We start from the raw sequence: 17,538 nt of genomic DNA, 5'->3' as shown, positions 1-17,538 counted from the left end.
ACTTTCACAGATAGGAAAGGACCTCACATTACAAACATTCTTAGATGCTAACAAATCACGGAAGTAACTCACATGGGTGCTGGACATTGTCACAGTTTTGCTGCTGTGTGCTTACTGTACAATGTAATAGTGTACAGTAGTAGAGTGCTCAATCAGAGCTCAAGACATCCACAAGCAAGATGAAAAGCAGCGATGTGGAGGGGACTGCTAGGAAACACAAAGTAATATATGTTGTATATTTGTGTCAAAGGTGTTTATAAGTATTAAGATTCACTTTGTCGGACTTATGAATGAATCTAACATAACATTTTCCAGGAGCATGACTCATTCAGGGACTTACTTATGGACTATGATCCCCCCACCCCCGCGCGCCCCCCTGCCTAGGAAAGTGAGGCAGGATGGTGACTTAAATGTTTCCCAGTGCCTAGATTTGTTCTCCAAGCTGTTGGGTGAATATTTTCTCTTCCTTCTTGGCATGGATGCCCAAGGCTTGGCCCCCAATCCCACAAGACAATTTGATATGAAGACCAAACACTTGAGGTAAAATGCTGCATGCAGAAAAGCACGTCATGTGGGAATTCAGTTCTTCAGAACTGGTAGCTTAGATCTTTTTTCTCCCCTCCCTCCCTTTTTCTTTCTTTCCTTCTTTGTCTTCCACTGTTGGGGATGAAACAAAGGGCTTGAACATATGATCTAACTTTGATATTAAATTGAAACAAAATGGAAGATTCTAAGACTGGGGCAAGTGTCCTCAAATCCATCCAAGTGAAAGTAGCCACACTCCCAGGTATCTTTATATCTTTTTGCACTTTTTTCCAAACTTGGTAAGAGGCAATACTGGGGCAATCCTTCCATCCAGAGGAAATGGTTTCATGAAGTCCTGAGCCATGAGCAATGCCTCTATGAAAGACCTAGCAGTTGAGGAAGGCAGGGCCTGTGGTAGTTCAGATACCCAGAACCAAGATTAGCCTGCAAACCTTTTTCTCTGAGAACAGCCAAGAGCCAGATACAAATGCAGACTGATTGGGTAGAATCTGGGGAGTGAGGGACCAAGGCTGAGTATGCAGCTGCTACCTGGAACCTGTATGTCCTTGCCGTTCTCACACTGCTACAATGAGGAAACCAAATCCCAACAGCTCAAGGACATCTTGTAAAGGCCTGAAAACTTGCCACAAGAGACGGAAAGAAATAGATGTCACCAAGAGCCTGCATTTGTCTGTGAATGGATCCTTCTCGCCAGTCCACACTTAAGAGGAAGTGAGGCCCCGCCCCCACGGCTTCCTGTGATGGCGGTTCCGGATACTGATGGTCCACTTGTGGCCCCTCATCATCCAGGTTCTAGGCTGAGCACCAATGGCCATGTCTTTCCTAGGGTCTTCAGAGAAGGCAAGGAGGCTTAATTTGGAGTCCAAAGCTCTTCCATCTCACTACAGGCCGGACCTTCCCCGACAGCTAGGCTTCATGGGAAAGGAACTATCATGGCGCTTGATGTACTGAAACTCTCTCCGCACGATGGCAGTAGTGCTCCGCGGAGGGACACATGCGCTGTCCTCCAGTGCTCTTCTCCCGCCCTTCCTTTCTGAAAAAAAATGCCATATGAAACATAGCTACCTTGAATTTTGCCAAGCCTGGTGGAATTTGCTCACTAGATGGCCATTTTCTTCTGTCTTCTACCTGAAACCAAACTAAGGTCTAACCGCAGTCCTCAGTCTTGTTTTCTCAGAAATTAAAATTTCACCCTTCATTGCCTATGCCATTCTGTTCTTCTTCACTTAAATCTACATCTCAAATATTATCTTCAAGTTATTAAGTTCCATGCTTTGGGAGTACATTTCATTGAGGAAGGCCTAAAATAAGATAATTCTGAATAATTAAGATCAGGACTAGGGCATTTCTAGGCATCATTTCCTTAGAATTTGTCCCATGGCTCATCCTTTAAAACGGGAACACAAGGCTGCGCGCGGGGCGGCGTTTGAATGGGTGTGAGTGGGCCCCGGCCCTGGAGCCTAGGGATGCTCTAGACTGTGGGCATTCGTCAGCGCCCGGGCTGGGCTGAGGCGGCGCAGTACAATGAGGCGCCCGTAGTTAAAGAGATTATGGCATCTGAAAATCACAATGTTAAAAAATGGAACTTTTGTAATAATATTGAGGCTCATTCCACTGATCTTCCTAGAAAAAGGATCTCTAATTTCACTAAGAAGAACATGAAGGAGGTTAAGAAATCTCCAAAACAGTTGGCTGCTTACATAAATAGAACAGTTGGACAAGCTGTGAAAAGCCCCGATATCCTACGTAAGGTAATCTATCGCAGAAAGAAAGTTCATCGTCCCTTTCCAAATCCTTGTTACAAAAAAAACCAGTCCCCTAGAAGTGGGGGCTGTGACATGGCAAATAAAGAAAATGAGCTGGCTTGTGCAGGCCACCTGCCTGAGAAGTTACAGCACGTTAGTCGGACATACGTGGTTAACTCCAGTGACTCTGGTTCTTCGCAGACAGAAAGCCCGTCATCAAAATACAGTGGGTTTTTCTCTGAGGTTTCTCAGGACCATGAAACAATGGCCCAAGTTTTGTTCAGCAGGAATTTGAGATTGAATGTGGCTTTAACTTTCTGGAGAAAGAGAAGTATAAGTGAACTTGTAGCTTATTTAGTGAGGCTAGAAGACCTTGGAGTTGTGGTAGATTGCCTTCCTGTACTCACCAATAGTTTACAGGAAGAAAAACAATATATCTCACTTGGCTGCTGTGTAGATTTATTACCTCTAGTAAAGTCATTACTTAAAAGCAAATTTGAAGAATATGTAATAGTTGGTTTAAATTGGCTTCAAGCAGTAATAAAAAGATGGTGGTCAGAACTATCATCCAAAACAGAAATTATAAATGATAGAAATATTCAGATTTTAAAACAACAATTAAGTAGATTGTGGGAACAGGAAAACCATCTTACTTTGGTTCCAGGATATACTAGTAATATAGCTAAGGATGTAGATGCTTATTTATTGCAGTTGCATTGAGAGATTTCCTCTACTAAAGAACAGTTGGTTATTTAAAGCACCCCAGGACTCATGATTTCCAACTCTGAACTGTCGAAGAAATCAAAACCATCCTTTTCTTTTAAAAAATCCACATAATGAAACCACTAATGAAACCCTAACAATCTACTTCACATTGAAGTGGAAAAATATCCAAAATGAGCAGCTTCAACTTCAGTGAGGTGAAAGTGTACTATGAAGATTGTGCGCCTTTGCTGCATTTGGGACTTATGGTTATTTAGTAACATTGTTTAAGAACTACTGGGTTTTAATGCAATCCTGCATTAGAATATAATTTATACTATGTGAAAAAAATAAGACAAGACTTATTACTAGGAACCACAGAGACCAATCACAGATTTTTTGTTTTATAAAAAAAAAAAACACACCTAAATGTGTGCAGCTATTTTCCTATGTTGAAGAGACTTTCAAAGTTTAAAACATCATAGTAAATAATCTTAAAACTTTTTGTACACACTAAGATATTGTATATACAAAATGCCTTACTTATTAATAAGCCAATATGTTATGATACCAATATCTTGTTTTTAAAAAATTAAAACCAACATGCTTCTGGCATGATAAAATCATGGAATTTATCAGGGGTTTACATTCATGTAGAATGTTTTTGTTAAAACATATTTCACATCATTTTTGAAATGTGAGAATATTGTCAATATCTCGTTTTTTTGGCCAGAATTTTCATGTCATGTATGTATGTATTACTGCTATATAAAGAAAAAGGTGAATATGTATTTGTATGAATGTTTAACTGGAAATGTCCATGGAGCTGGCTAATTTATATTCACTTTTTAGTGTGTTTAGATCTCTAATATTTTTCATTTCTGTATCATTTAAACTTCATTTGAGTAAATCACTAAATATTTCTATTTTTTGCTTTTTTACTTCTGATTTTTATATGAATTCTAATCCTTTTTCACTACATATGTTTTAAAGAGTTACAATGCTTTAGAATTGTTTACAGCTAATGCTGACCTTGTATTTTAAATTCCAACACTATGCATTACTACCTCCTCCAGTGGTTAGTATGAAATGCCAGCTGACTGTATGTGATTATTTTTGTGTGTGTCTTTTTTAAAAATACCATTTGTAATGTCAGTGAACCCAATTATTTAAAGTCTTAATAGCTCTAAATCTTACCTGTCTTGAAAGTGATTGGGGTTTAATACCACTACTAGTGGTTCATACATCATCATCTTTAATAAATCTCTGACAAGCATCCGAGGGTAGATAAAATCAAATTTCTCTTCACCACAGTAATCCTAAAGAATACAAATCTTTAATACTTATGTAGTTAGTAACTACTGATATGAATCTCCAGCATCTTTCTTGTTGTAAAAATGTTTAAAATGATATCTTTCACTGAATTCTATTTTTGCATAGCTATATTTTATATAGCTATGTATTCTTCACAGTGAGTATCAACTGTAGTAATTGGTTATTAAGGCTTTAGAGTAATTTCGGATTACTACATTTGTGATTTGAGAGGAATTATTTAAGTCATTTCTCAAGATGTGGGAATTTGAATCGTAAACCTGCACCATCTCTGTGAAATCTTATGATGAAATACAGCCTTTTTTTATTCCTATTCCTTTAGTTATCACTGTTTTATTTAACACTTTGCATGAGTTAACTTGGTTGGAGTATGGTGCTAATGAGACTGAGGACAGGAGTATGATGGCCAAAAGTTCGCTAACTTTATGCATGCACAAAATGATTTCGTGACTACAGATAACACCTTCTCCCAGGTATCCATCTCTTAAACTTAACTGATTACAGGAAAGATGGTATGTATGGTTTATCATAAATCCTTATCCTCAAATGGAAGAAAAATGATTGTTACATTGTTACTGTAGTCTTCTGATATTTACAATAATATATACAGAATAAGATATCTGAAATACTGTATAATTTTTAGTTTTACAGTATTAATACGGGTCATATCATTGGCTAAATAATACCTGTAAAAATCAAATTTCAGTAAACCAAACATCAGTGAAAAACACAAATAAAAATGAAACAAAGTAAGAAGAAATATTTTCCTTTAAACACTGAATTCTTTTGCCTAAATTTAGGTTTGTTTTTTGTTTTGTTTTGTTTTTTGGCACCAGGGATCGAACTCGGGTCCTTGTGCTTACGAGCCAGGTGGCGGAACCACTGAGCTAAATCCCCAGCCCAAATTTAGGTTTGTTGAAGCCAGTTAAGATAATACTCCATTTGATATACTCATCTGTATAAGGAAGCAGTCTTTACCTCACAAGGATCATTCAGATCTGCAAAGATTATTCACTCCAAATTTCTTTTCTTGGCCTTTGCAGTTTTCCTTAGTACCTACCTCTCTCAGTTATGGGATTGTGATTAGTATTAGGTGATTTTAAGATTCTTGGAAAAAAAGATGTAAATGTATTGTTAAATATTTCTGTTGCTATCAAGCTCTTCTGGTGCTACTGCATTTTAATTAGAGCAGTCTTGATATCTAGAAAAAGCCAAAATAAGTGTTTACAAAGTGTTTGGGCTTTTGTATTGACCCAGTTTGGGACAATTGCTATTTGTAGTTCGTTTCATGTTGCTAAGTAGTATACAAAACTACTCAAGGTAGCCTTTTTAGTTTTTTTTTTTTGGTACCAGGGATCGAACTCGGTACCTTGCACTTGCGAGGTAGGCACCAGAACCACTGAGCTAAATCTCTGTCCTCTTTTTAGGTTTTTTACCTTAGGTTTTCTATTTTTGACTTTGCTAACTTTGCAAGTATAGGGACAGAGAGTTTATTGAGGTAATAGAAGGTTATAATCAAGTAATTTGCATCTACTAGGGATAACATGAGTAGATTTTGTATAATGATTATGATCAGAACAAGGGTTAAAAGTTGGGAAGCGAGTGTTATCAGATGGCTTTTTAAATTAACTTTTGACAATAACCTCAAAGATAGTTGGCACTAATTATTTACATGAATCCTGAGATGTGAGAATTTGTATATAGGTATCTGTATTCATTTGGAGAAGTCATAGTATTAAACTCTAAGGGTCACCAAGGAATTACATCCCAGTGCTTCCAGGCATACTTGGTACATATCATTTGCATGGATTTAATGCTCTATTTCTGGCCTTTGAAACAGTTGTTTTCTCACTTAAATCATTTCTGCATTCTTCAGTGTTTATATAAGCAATGGGTAATTAATTGGAGTGATAATTATTAGCTATTGGACACTGGTAATAGAAATCATTTAAGAGTAGCTAAGTTAGTCAAGGAGTCTGAAAAAGCAAGACTATTTCATTTTATTTCCACTTATCTTCCTATTTAAGAGGGAGATTATGATATCAGTTGCCTTTGACAGTTTTAAAAAAATCACAAATAGCTAGCGCCTGGAGTCACCTGTTGGCTACACTGCTTCTTCTCTTTCATCTTATTTTCTGATGACTTGAGATAGAAACAATATTGCTTATTGGTAGGTATTTACTCCTATATTCTTTCTCCCTTAATTTCTAACCTCAAAAATTGTCAAACCCTTTGGAACACACTGTTCTTCCTTTATAATTCTGTAACAAGAGTACAGAAAAGCTTATTCCTAAAGACTGTGTATTTCTAATTTGTAATATAGCTTTATGAATAATAGGACCAACTATAATAATAAAAGTAAATACTACATTAAAAAAAAAAGATGGGAACACAAGCACTTTCTCATGTTACCAGTCTTGTGCCCTCTATTGAAATTGTTTTTGTTTTGTTCTAAATTTCAGCAGAGCATGTTAGCATACACCTGTAATCCTAGCTCTTCAGAAGGATCACAAGTTAGAGGCTAGCTTGGGCAATGGCTGGGGATGTAGCTGAGTGGTAGAATGCCCAGGGTTCATTCTCCAGCGCCATGAAAGAACAAAAATTTTTCTCTCATTTTCCTTCACTTATTTTAATTGTATTTCTTCTCGTTTGAGATGATTTTGTTGCTTATAATTTTTTCAAAAAACAAGGAAATATTTCATTGAAACAAATGAGAAATATTACTTTACAGGTTAGTCATATTTAAACTGCTACAACAGATTGAGATTTTTTTTTTTTTACTTGTCTATGGCTGGCTATATTGGACTACTTCCTCATCCCCCTCTACTGAAAATAAAATGTATGTCTTCACTAAGTCACTACTTTGCGCAGGCTGGGCTCAGCACTTGCCACCCTCCCATCTCAGCCTCCCAGAATGCGAGCATTACAGGAGTTAGACACCATATTCAGCTTTTTAATTTTTTTTTTTTAAATTTTGAGATAGGGTCTCAGCAAGTCACTAAGTTGCCCAGGCTGGGCTGAGACTTGTGCTCCTCCTGCCTCAGTCTCCCACAGTGCTAAGACTGCAGGCATGAGACACCATGCCCAGCAAGTATATAGGCTTTTAAAGAGAGTTAACCCTAAGTATACATGAATATATATATTAAAGTATTAGTTACTTGCACAATACTTGACAAACAACATACCATCTTTACCTTTCATCCCTTCCAGGATTAGAACTTTTTCAACACTTCGAGCTAATTTTTATGTGTGTGTTTGGTACTGGGGATTGAACCCATGGCCTTCACACTGAGCTACCTTGGCAGACCTTTTTTATTTTCAGAAAGGATCTCACAAAGTCATTAAGTTATCCAGGCTGAGCTCAAACTTGGAACCCTCCTGCCTCAGACTCCCAGACTGCTAGGATTATAGGCACATAACTCTACACCTGGAAAATGTGCTAATAAAATTGTTATTAATTTATATCCTTAAATAGAAGCTCCTATTGCCCATTTAAAAATAACTCAATTTATAGACTTTTCTATAATTCATAATTTCTCGACTTTTACTTCTGGGGGATAAGCATTTTACATGTTCTTTCCCCTCATGCTCCTCCTACTATTACTACTTCACTAGTATACTTTGCTATCTCTCATCCTCCCAGGTTTTGTTTGTGTCGATATCCAATGAATACAATACTATGACTTTGTAAACATCATTTGAGATGATTCATGTTTAAACATGGACTTGCATATGTACCTATTCCTCAAAATGAATGTAATTATGTGTCTTAAACATATATTAATTAAAATCAATAAATAAAAATTAAAAAATTATATTTACTTTTCCTTTTCTGAACAACTTTTCTGTGTTCTGTATCCCCTAGAATAATTTATTAGTCATTTTCTATAAGAGTCTATATATCTGGGCATGATGGTACACACCTGTTATCCCAGCACTTGGGAGGCTGAGGCAGGAGGATCGTCATGACAAGGCCAGCCTGGGCTCCATAGTGAGTTCAAGGCCAGGCTGAACTACATAGTGAGACCTTATCTCAAAAAAAAAAAGTCTATATAATGTACTCATAGGTAATTTAAACACATATGTACACAAGTTTTCCATAATGCCTCAAATCTAATTCATATTATTTTCATCAATTTTATTTTTTGTTTTTTGTGGTGCTGGGGATGCAACTCAGAGTGCTGAACAAATGCTCTACCACTCAACCCCCAATTTTTGATTTTCTTGGGAAAATTTATTTCAGAATTTTCTGTTCTCCAATGTGTCCTATTTCCCTTGTATCTGGACTTTACCATCATTCTGACATCCCTTTCATCAACATTCTGGAGATTCTCATCTTATATCTTCTATATTAGACCTCTAGTTCATGAATCTCATTATCTTTTTTTTTCACGTTAGGGAATGGAATCTTTCTCTTATTAGTTCTTAATTTTTTTAAAGCACAGGCTAAAATAGCTTATACATTGTATGTATAAAGAATGTTTGTTAACAATGGCAGTTTTCTAAACACTAATAAACTTGATTATCTTTTCATTTATAAGCAGTTAGAATTCCTGTTTTGTAAATGACCTGCTTAATTCCTTTACCCATTTGCCATTGCTTTCAACACAACGAAAATTGGTATTTTTAACCACTGAAAGTTAAATTCAAGCACACATAATAATTTTTTTCTTTTGCCTGTCTTTCTCCCTCTCCCTGTCCTCTCCCCACCTTGTGTGGTGCTGGGGATGGAACCCAGGGCCTCCTGCATTCTAGCCAATCACTCTACCACTGAACTATATCCCCAGCCCTCAAATCGTCTCAACTACTGAAGAGGTGAAATGTCCACAGAGTGAGGAAAATAGAAGAGTGAGCAGCACCAGAATGGTTCTCAGTTGTGCAATGAATTCTAAGTAATTCTGCACTCTTCACCAACTTGGGAGCAAGAAGGATGGTTCTGAGAGTGTTCAGCACCCAAACAATGGCCATCTTGTCAGACTTACTAGGCATCTTCACCTGGAACTTTTCTTGTCTAGAAACCCTAGCAAGCTCAGATGCTGCTTTAAGGTGACTGATCGAATTAGGCTGTTTTATGTGCTGTGTCACTATTACCACAAGGAGCCATGGTCTCATAGCTCCAGGACTAGATGAACTGGCCTGCCTTATCCTCTGACAGGCAGGGACAGGAGACAAAAATGGCTGCAGCCTTGCACAGGACTCTGAAAGGCTTCCTCAAGCAAAGTCTCACACCACAGCACTCAGGGCCTAGACTTCCTGGCAAGGCCTGGCTCCCTCCTGCCTCCCCAGTACCAGCTCCTACCCGGACAAAACCTATGTGAGGCCAGCATGGAGCCTTTGCCCAGAGCTCCTGGAATGACTCAGAGAAGCCAAAGGGGCCCAATTCTGGGCTAGGGCCTGCTCAACTTTTCCACCAAATGTTCCAAAACTGGAAGTCCTCACAGGAATGAAACCATAAGGCCACAGAAGATTTGAAATTACTTTCTCATGATGGAAGTAGTACTCCCTGTATGTCAATAAGCTCTGCATCTCAGCCCTTTCTTTTCTCCTGCCCACCTTGACCAAAAAAAAAAAAGCCACCAAGAAAAATAGGTGCCAGGAAACATGGCGGCCTTGCATTTTGCCCAGTTTGTTAAAAGCTAATCACACTGTTACAGTTTTGCTTATGGTTTCCATGTGAAACCAAAACAAGACTGAAAACCACTACTCTTATAAGATATATTTTCTTTTGTAAGAATTTAACTTCAAGCAGGCACAGTGGTGTACACCTATGGTGCCAGTTACTCAGGAGGCTGAAGCAGGAGGATGGCTTGGGCCCAATGATAGCATGACCATGTTTCCATTTAAAAAAAAAACAAAAAAGAAGTTACTCAAGAGTTTTGTCTTGTGATTTCATTTACCATTGGAACACAGCACATTTCTATACCAATAAATAGACTTCAACTGCTTTCCGCAACTTCTTTGGGCATGTTATGTAGGTGTTTGTGTTAACTATTATCTTTTAGAGATAAATCTTAAAACCATTTTCTCGTTAGAATCTAAAATGCAGTGCTTGGCAAGGATTCACAAATAACCATGCACTAAGAAAAGCACTATCATAAAACCTGTTATAATCGCTGATAACCTTTTGGATTGTGGCCTTCTTGTCATTTCAATAAACAGAGGCCTGTATTTACATTCATACACAACAATACATTTATACTGAAAAAGGATGTTTGTACATTATGATTTGCATAAGAAATTTTCATTCTTGCTTTCTGGGAACTTTAACAAAATTATATAAAATTTTAAAGTCCTCATTTTTAGTAAATAAATCATTATGAAAGATGATTTTTAGTTTTCCATTTATTATATGTTTTATATATGTATACTATATATTATGCACATATATATGCACATTTGGTTCACCTTAATTATATTTGCCTCATAGTAGATGTAGCTTTATAGAAAGCCTTCTGCACTACCTACATAAATCGCCTGTTTCCATATCAATACATATTTTCCCTAGTTGGAAATATCTTTATATTTCATTCTAGAACATGGTTTTTCTTCCAAGCAATTACAAAAGCAACACCTTTATTGCCAACTTGCTCCCATTTTGAGAATTAAAAAGTAAAAAAACAAATGGAATATCAACCCAACTGAGAATAGCTTTTTAACATATCTTTGTCATAAATTCTCACATATATATACCTAAAATCCCAGTTACCTAGAACCTTAAATGTTCAGACATGCTTTCCATTATCATTACTGTTTGAGGTCTTTGCAAACATCATTAACTAATTATTCTTTGAAATATGTAACCTTTTTAATGTTGCCTCTCATCTTTTGCATTTCTTAGAATTGAGCATACCTGTTTACAAAATAGCAAACCGTATAATCTATGTATAAAGAAATGCAGGTCTTTTTCTGCTGCCATCTTGGTTCCGTGTTCTCCGCACAAAATGCCTGGTGAAGCTACAGAAACCATACCTGCTACAGAGCAGGAGTTGCCACAGCCCCAGGCTAAGACAGGGTCTGGAACAGAATCTGACAGTGATGAACCAGTACCAGAGCTGGAGGAGCAAGATTCCACACAAGCAACCATACAACAAGCCCAGTTGGCTGCAGCAGCTGAAATCGATGAAGAACCAGTCAGTAAAGCAAAACAAAGTCGGAGTGAAAAGAAGGCACGGAAGGCTATGTCCAAATTGGGTCTTCGGCAGGTTACAGGGGTTACTAGAGTCACTATCCGGAAATCTAAGAATATCCTTTTTGTCATCACAAAAGCTCCAGATGTCTATAAGAGTCCAACTTCAGATACCTACATAGTTTTTGGGGAAGCCAAGATTGAGGATTTATCTCAGCAAGCACAGCTAGCAGGTGCTGAGAAATTCAAAGTTCAAGGTGAAGCTGTCTCGAACATTCAAGAAAATACACAGACTCCAACTGTACAAGAGGAGAGTGAAGAGGAAGAGGTTGATGAAACAGGCGTGGAAGTTAAGGACATAGAATTGGTTATGTCACAAGCAAATGTGTCAGGGGCAAAGGCTGTCCGAGCCCTGAAGAACAACAGTAACGATATTGTAAATGCTATTATGGAACTAACAATGTAACCATCTGAAAGGAAGACTTTTTTGGTGTTTCAAAAAGGTCAAGGCAGCGTGGTTTGAAATTTGTACTGTTTCTATCACTAATAAAGTTAGGACTTATTGGATGAAAAAAAAAAAAAGAAATGGCAGATGCTGATGTGGTGGCGCACGCCTGTAATCCCAGCACTCAGGAGGCTGAGTCAGGAGGATCACTGCCAGTTCAAGGCCAGCCTTGGCTACATAGTGAGTTCAGGGATAGCCTGAACTACATAGTGAGACCCTGTCTCAAAAAACAAAAACAAAACATAATGAAAGAAATCCAGAGAGGTCATACAGAATACCCACTGTCGTAGACAAGAACTTTTAAAATGTGAGGCTCTTGAATTCCCCTGTTTTCTATGCTCAATTAGAGGTATATATATATTAAATTTCAAATGGTCAACAAATCAAATTTCGCTAACAATTACTTCTGCTCATGTTTGTTCTGGATTGGTTCTCCAATTCCAAGTATGGTTTTGGCTTCTTGAAGAATCTCTTAGAATACATCACTTATTAAGAACAAATGGAAACACTATATCCCAGATTCCACTTTCCTAAGGGAACCACTGCACACAGGTTGATAAGCACATTTGTTTAAATACTATAAAAGTGATACACAGTTATTCAAGGGCAAAGATGTTATTTATTTAGATTTAATTACATCTCATCAATATACTCTCCATATTCCTCAGCACAATGCTAAACACAAACATGTATGCATGCACACAGAACAGTAAACATTTCCATTTCTTTTTTTCAAATCCATCCTGCTTACACTGTATATGGAGTTGGTGCCGTGAATTCTTGACTCAACTTTGGACAACAGACCATTTTCAGTAGCACTAGCACAGGAAGCATGACAATTTTTATGAGTTAACTGCATAGCATTCCTTTATGGTTGATCAAATCCTAAGATCAAATCCATCTTGAAAAGAATCACTAAGTGGAGCAAATACATAGCAGTTAAGAAATGGTATGTGTAAGTCAAGAAGCTCAGTGAATGGGCCTAAGGATCCAGCTCAGAGGTGCAGCACTTGCCTAGCATGCGTGAGGCCCTGGGTTTCATCTCCAGCACTGCTAAAATAAAATTTAAAAAAATAATAGAATAGAATGAAATAAAATAAAATGAAAAAAGAGGTTCAGAATAAATATTTCTTCTGTGTTTGACCTACTACATTTTGCTCTATTTAGTAGACACATTATTAAGCACACGTTGGCACACGTTACAGGTTGTCAGGACTTACTGGTATGAATTTTGACTTATACAATATATGTAGACTACCTTTCCAGCTTGAGTTGTTTCCTTCTATCATTGGTTTTTGTTTGTTTTGTTTTTTGAGACAGTCTCGCTGTGTAGTTCCCTTCTATTATTGTTTTTTCAGGTCTTATATCACAAACCTCATCACGTGTCATTAAATACGTTTCAGAAAGAATAATTTTCTGTTAAGCAGAATATAGAAATAGCATTCTGTTTGCACAAAAATTAAAAGCAAAGCCTTTAAAATTTGCATATAGAGATAAGTATGCAAATTTTTAAAGAAAAATACATCTTGTATTTTCTGTTATGTATTGGGATGGTGGTGTTTTTGTGATTTTGCAAAAAATTCACTTGATCCTCAGTACACAAAAAATTCAGAAGTCACCTTTTCTCATTTTCAATTTTCAAGACTTTAGACAAGAGTAAGTTAAAATTTGAAGGCAAGCCATTGGAAGCATCACTCTAGATGGTCACACCGTTATTTGCTTGATTTCAAGGTTTCTGCCCACTTTCTTTGTAGCTATTTATTTTTGTGGATCCATGTTTACATGTTCAACTTGAATTAATCATGTATGTAAAAAGTAGAGTAAGACTTTGTTGTTGCTGTTTTATTTTTTCCTGTATTTACACTTTGTTTTTCATCCCTAGGGTCAAAGTATGGACCTCTTCCCTGATGAGGACTTGGAGAATGGATTTCAATCTTCCCAAAGGTTTAAGAAGACTACCTGCTATAGCTGAACTGGAAAAATGGCCCCTCTGCCCTTTCCCACCACCAGTTTTGCAAAAGAAGCCTCAATGATCCTCTTTGGCTCCATGGCGCTCTCCTTTCCTGTGGAGTGTGGCTGTGTGATCACTAAGAAGCAAGGAGAGAGAACACTTGCTACCAAGCTTCAAGGAATCATCTTCCTTAGGGGAAAGTCAGCAACTAAAAAACCCATTTCTGTCCCCTATAAAAGCCGAGATAAGAGCAGGTCCCTCTAACTGAGCATGCATCTTCACACTGGGCCCTAGAAAAAGGCTACCCCGCTGATGTAGTTGTTACCTCCTGGGCTCAGAAAATACCTCCATGCTTTCTCCATCCTTGGTCCCTTTTTTGTGAGTATCTCTCTACTGATGTTCTGGAATTTATTGGCTTGGCACACTGGCACATTCTCCTTCTCATCAGGCCTTACTTGCTCTAAGCAATGAGCCACTAGGCTTCTGGGTGAACCTGACACCTCCATAAAGCACATCGCTTACTGATAGATACCACTTTGGAACAAGACTCCATTCCTTCACCCTGACTCTCTAACACTGCTGACACCTGGTGCTAGTCCACCATCTCATTGTCCAAAAGGCAGAGGTAGGAGTCTCATGGCCAGATCCCTCCCAAACAGGATTGGAGGGACCTGTTCCACCCCTGTCTTTATTGGGTAGGTATCTGAGCCCTCCTACTTCGTGAACTTGACCTACCTGGAAGCTGTCCATTCAGTCCTGCCAGCTCCCCACCCTCCCACCAGTTTCTTCCCTTGGATCCTGCCTTTGTACAGACCTCCCAGTTTAAGGGAAGAAAACCTGCTTAGGGTCAAGGTCCATTCAACTTCACAAAAGGCCCAACCCTTCTCAACCAGTAACCCTCAATGGGATTCTCATTCAAGACTTGGGGTTTTGTCAAACTACTTCCTCTTGATGGCAGTATTGTTCAGGAAAAGTGGATTAGCCCTTGCCTCCCAGGCCTATGTTCTCCCGCCCATTCAATCTGAAAAAAAGCCACCATGAGACAAAGGAGCCAGGAAACAGATCAGCCTAGCTATTTGCACTATTTGGGGGAAAATCTATTGTTGTAATCACTTTTACTTCTGCTTTCCCTCGGAAATCAAACTGAGGCCTATATTACCCAGTTTCATTAGTTAGTTACACTTTGATTTCATGAATTCCACTTTTACTCTACCCATGCCTTACAGATCTGCTCTTCAGTCAGCCTTGATTCCCAAAATTTTCCCACGTTTTTTTGCTTCCTGAGGAATTCTCAGCAATTTAGGGCTGAGAAAGTGACCAAAACAAGGAAATAAGGGCCTGGGAAACTGCAAATCTAGGCACCAGGTCAGGTGACTTGTCCTACTGCCAGATTCCCTGGGAGGCCTCCATTTTCTGACCTGGACCTTTGTCCTTAGTCGTGGCTAGAACCACAAGAGGAGGTCCAACTAGCTCTCACATCCAAATCCCGCAGTATATCCCTTTTGGGAATGACAAAAATAGTGGAACTTGTATGATTTCTAGTCAAAAGGGACATGAGTTTGTACCACAGTTTCATCATTTAATGCTGGCACATAAGTATATTCCTTCCCTTTGTGCATGCCCTTAATGGCTTCCTATGATTTTGTTACATATGTGGGTACTACTCATTCATTAAATCTTTGGAGACAGTCTTACAGTGTTTTCTCATGAGCAAACCAGTGCTTACAAAGAACTCAGAAAATTACCACATGTTGATCATAAGTAAAAGTGCTGTCATTAAACCTCCCATTGAGCACTAATAACCCTTGGCATATTTACTCCCATTCTTTCAATATACATATAGTTCTACAGTTATGGTGATACACTACAACAAATTTACAATTAAATTGGATTCATTTATACATCACATTTTAAGTCCAGCATTTTTCGTTTCTGATTCCTGAGTAGATTGAAATCATCCTGAAACATTTGCAAAACCTGAATTTTAGACAGTAAAACATGCCCAAAGAGCTTCTTGCGTGACCCATTCATTAAACAGTGGAGTCTTAATGTTTTTCAATGTACACACAGGACACAAATACCTACAATTCTACTATTCAAGAATCTTAATATTGAGGCCTACCTTACCTAAACATTGTTATGGTGACATATAATAACAAAACAGACACTCCAAACTAATACTTCAGAATATTAAGGATTTTTTAAAATACACTTTTAGAATTTACATTAAATTTTACCTTAAATTTTAAAAAAACTATGGAGCAAACAGAATTCAATAAATGAAGATGAAATTGTTATTCTCTTCAAAATTGTTAAGAGATTTCAAGGGTTCTCACATACATGCAAAAAAAAAAATGTTAACCTCATTATGAGGGGATTGATATGTTAATTAGCTTGACTGTGGTAATCACAATGTAAGGAAGTAGCAAAATATGTTGTTGCACACCCTAAATATACTCAATTTTCATTTGTCAATTGTACTTTAATATAACTGGAAAAAGTATACTGGTCTGGAAATTAAATAGTCATCCTATCTGCTCAAGTATCTGCTCAAGATTGTTAAAGAGCAAAATTTAGCAATTGCTTTGGTCTTAAAGGTAGGTTAAAAAATCAGTACTTCTCAAATTCAGTCACTTAGATGTATAGCCTAAGAAAACTTTGAAATAAATGTACTCACACCACTTACATGTGGCTATAATCTTTCATTAAATTCTCTTTATGAAAGTACAAATACAGGTATGAATATGTTGAGAATTTCAACTTGAAAAGCATACGCACACTAGGTATAATATTCACTATGATTGTAAAATACTGTAACTTTTTTAAGTGTTTACACATATATCATCAGAAATAGCCATTTATACATGTTTGCATCTCTTTAAACATAATTGGGTGCATCGTGGGTATAGTTTTGCACAAAGTTGTCAGCACTAACATGCAATTTGCACTCTTGCATACTAATATATATATATATGTATCTTAATGCTTGGAATATTTTTTGTATTTTACTCTAGAAGAACTCTCTATTCCAAGAAATTATAAAAGTTTACCTTCTGCTGACAAAGCTTTGAAATTTTGAGATATAATAAAGGAGAAAATAAAAGGCACCTCAATCACAGTAAGAAATGACCAAAATGATCATGCAATGGATTTTTACATCTTCCTTTTGCACACCTAATATGTACCTTAAAAAAATAATATCCCCTTCTACTTAAGAGTCTTACACCAAATTTTCCTCATCTGTAGCTGTAATGTTTTTTAAATATTATTAAGTATTCTTTCAAATACAGACATGTTTTAAATTTTTGCCTGTTTTTGCATTTCTATAAACAACCCACTTCTTTACAATGTACCTGCTACAACAGCCATGAATGAAGAAATGAAGCAAGGTCACTGGTAATGCCACCTCCAGCAGACAAAGACTTTTTATGTCGGTGCATCTTCAATCTTCTCTCTTGTTTTTGGTCCCCTCTGTTTGTGCGTGATCTCCTCTCCTAGTAGAAGCGCTAACCCTTCTTGGCTTGACTGGGTTTGACTTCTCCTCAATGCAGGTCTAGCTCCAAGTAATCTGAGTGCACCTGAAAGTTCCAACAAGCACATGGCTGAAGCCACCAGGCATTGTTCTGCCCTT

At 37.5% G+C, this 17,538-nt stretch overlaps 1 long non-coding RNA gene and 2 pseudogenes across 8 annotated transcripts in view; 2 read left to right on the top strand and 1 right to left on the bottom strand.

Annotated features, from left to right (window-relative positions):
- The window catches only part of LOC101707895 (uncharacterized), a 137,449-nt gene that overhangs the window by 95,787 nt on the left and 24,124 nt on the right, over positions 1-17,538 (bottom strand). For all 7 annotated transcript variants that reach the window (XR_015446822.1, XR_015446819.1, XR_015446821.1 and 4 more), the window contains one exon: positions 17,261-17,485. This is a non-coding gene — a long non-coding RNA (uncharacterized LOC101707895). The remainder of the gene's footprint in view (positions 1-17,260; positions 17,486-17,538) is intronic.
- LOC147821574 (KATNB1-like protein 1 pseudogene) lies at positions 2,097-3,210 on the top strand (annotated as a pseudogene).
- On the top strand, positions 11,229-12,037 carry LOC101708487 (nascent polypeptide-associated complex subunit alpha pseudogene; annotated as a pseudogene). Its single transcript, XR_015446817.1, has one exon. The product of XR_015446817.1 is annotated as a nascent polypeptide-associated complex subunit alpha pseudogene (transcript).

This window comes from Heterocephalus glaber, unplaced genomic scaffold, assembly GCF_053883595.1.
Source record: "Heterocephalus glaber isolate CG9 unplaced genomic scaffold, H.glaber_assembly_v1.0 deba00001729, whole genome shotgun sequence".
In the NCBI taxonomy this organism is placed as follows: Eukaryota; Metazoa; Chordata; class Mammalia; order Rodentia; family Bathyergidae; genus Heterocephalus; species Heterocephalus glaber.
Note: the sequence above shows the minus strand (reverse complement) of the source record. Positions and strands in the feature narration are given on the sequence as shown.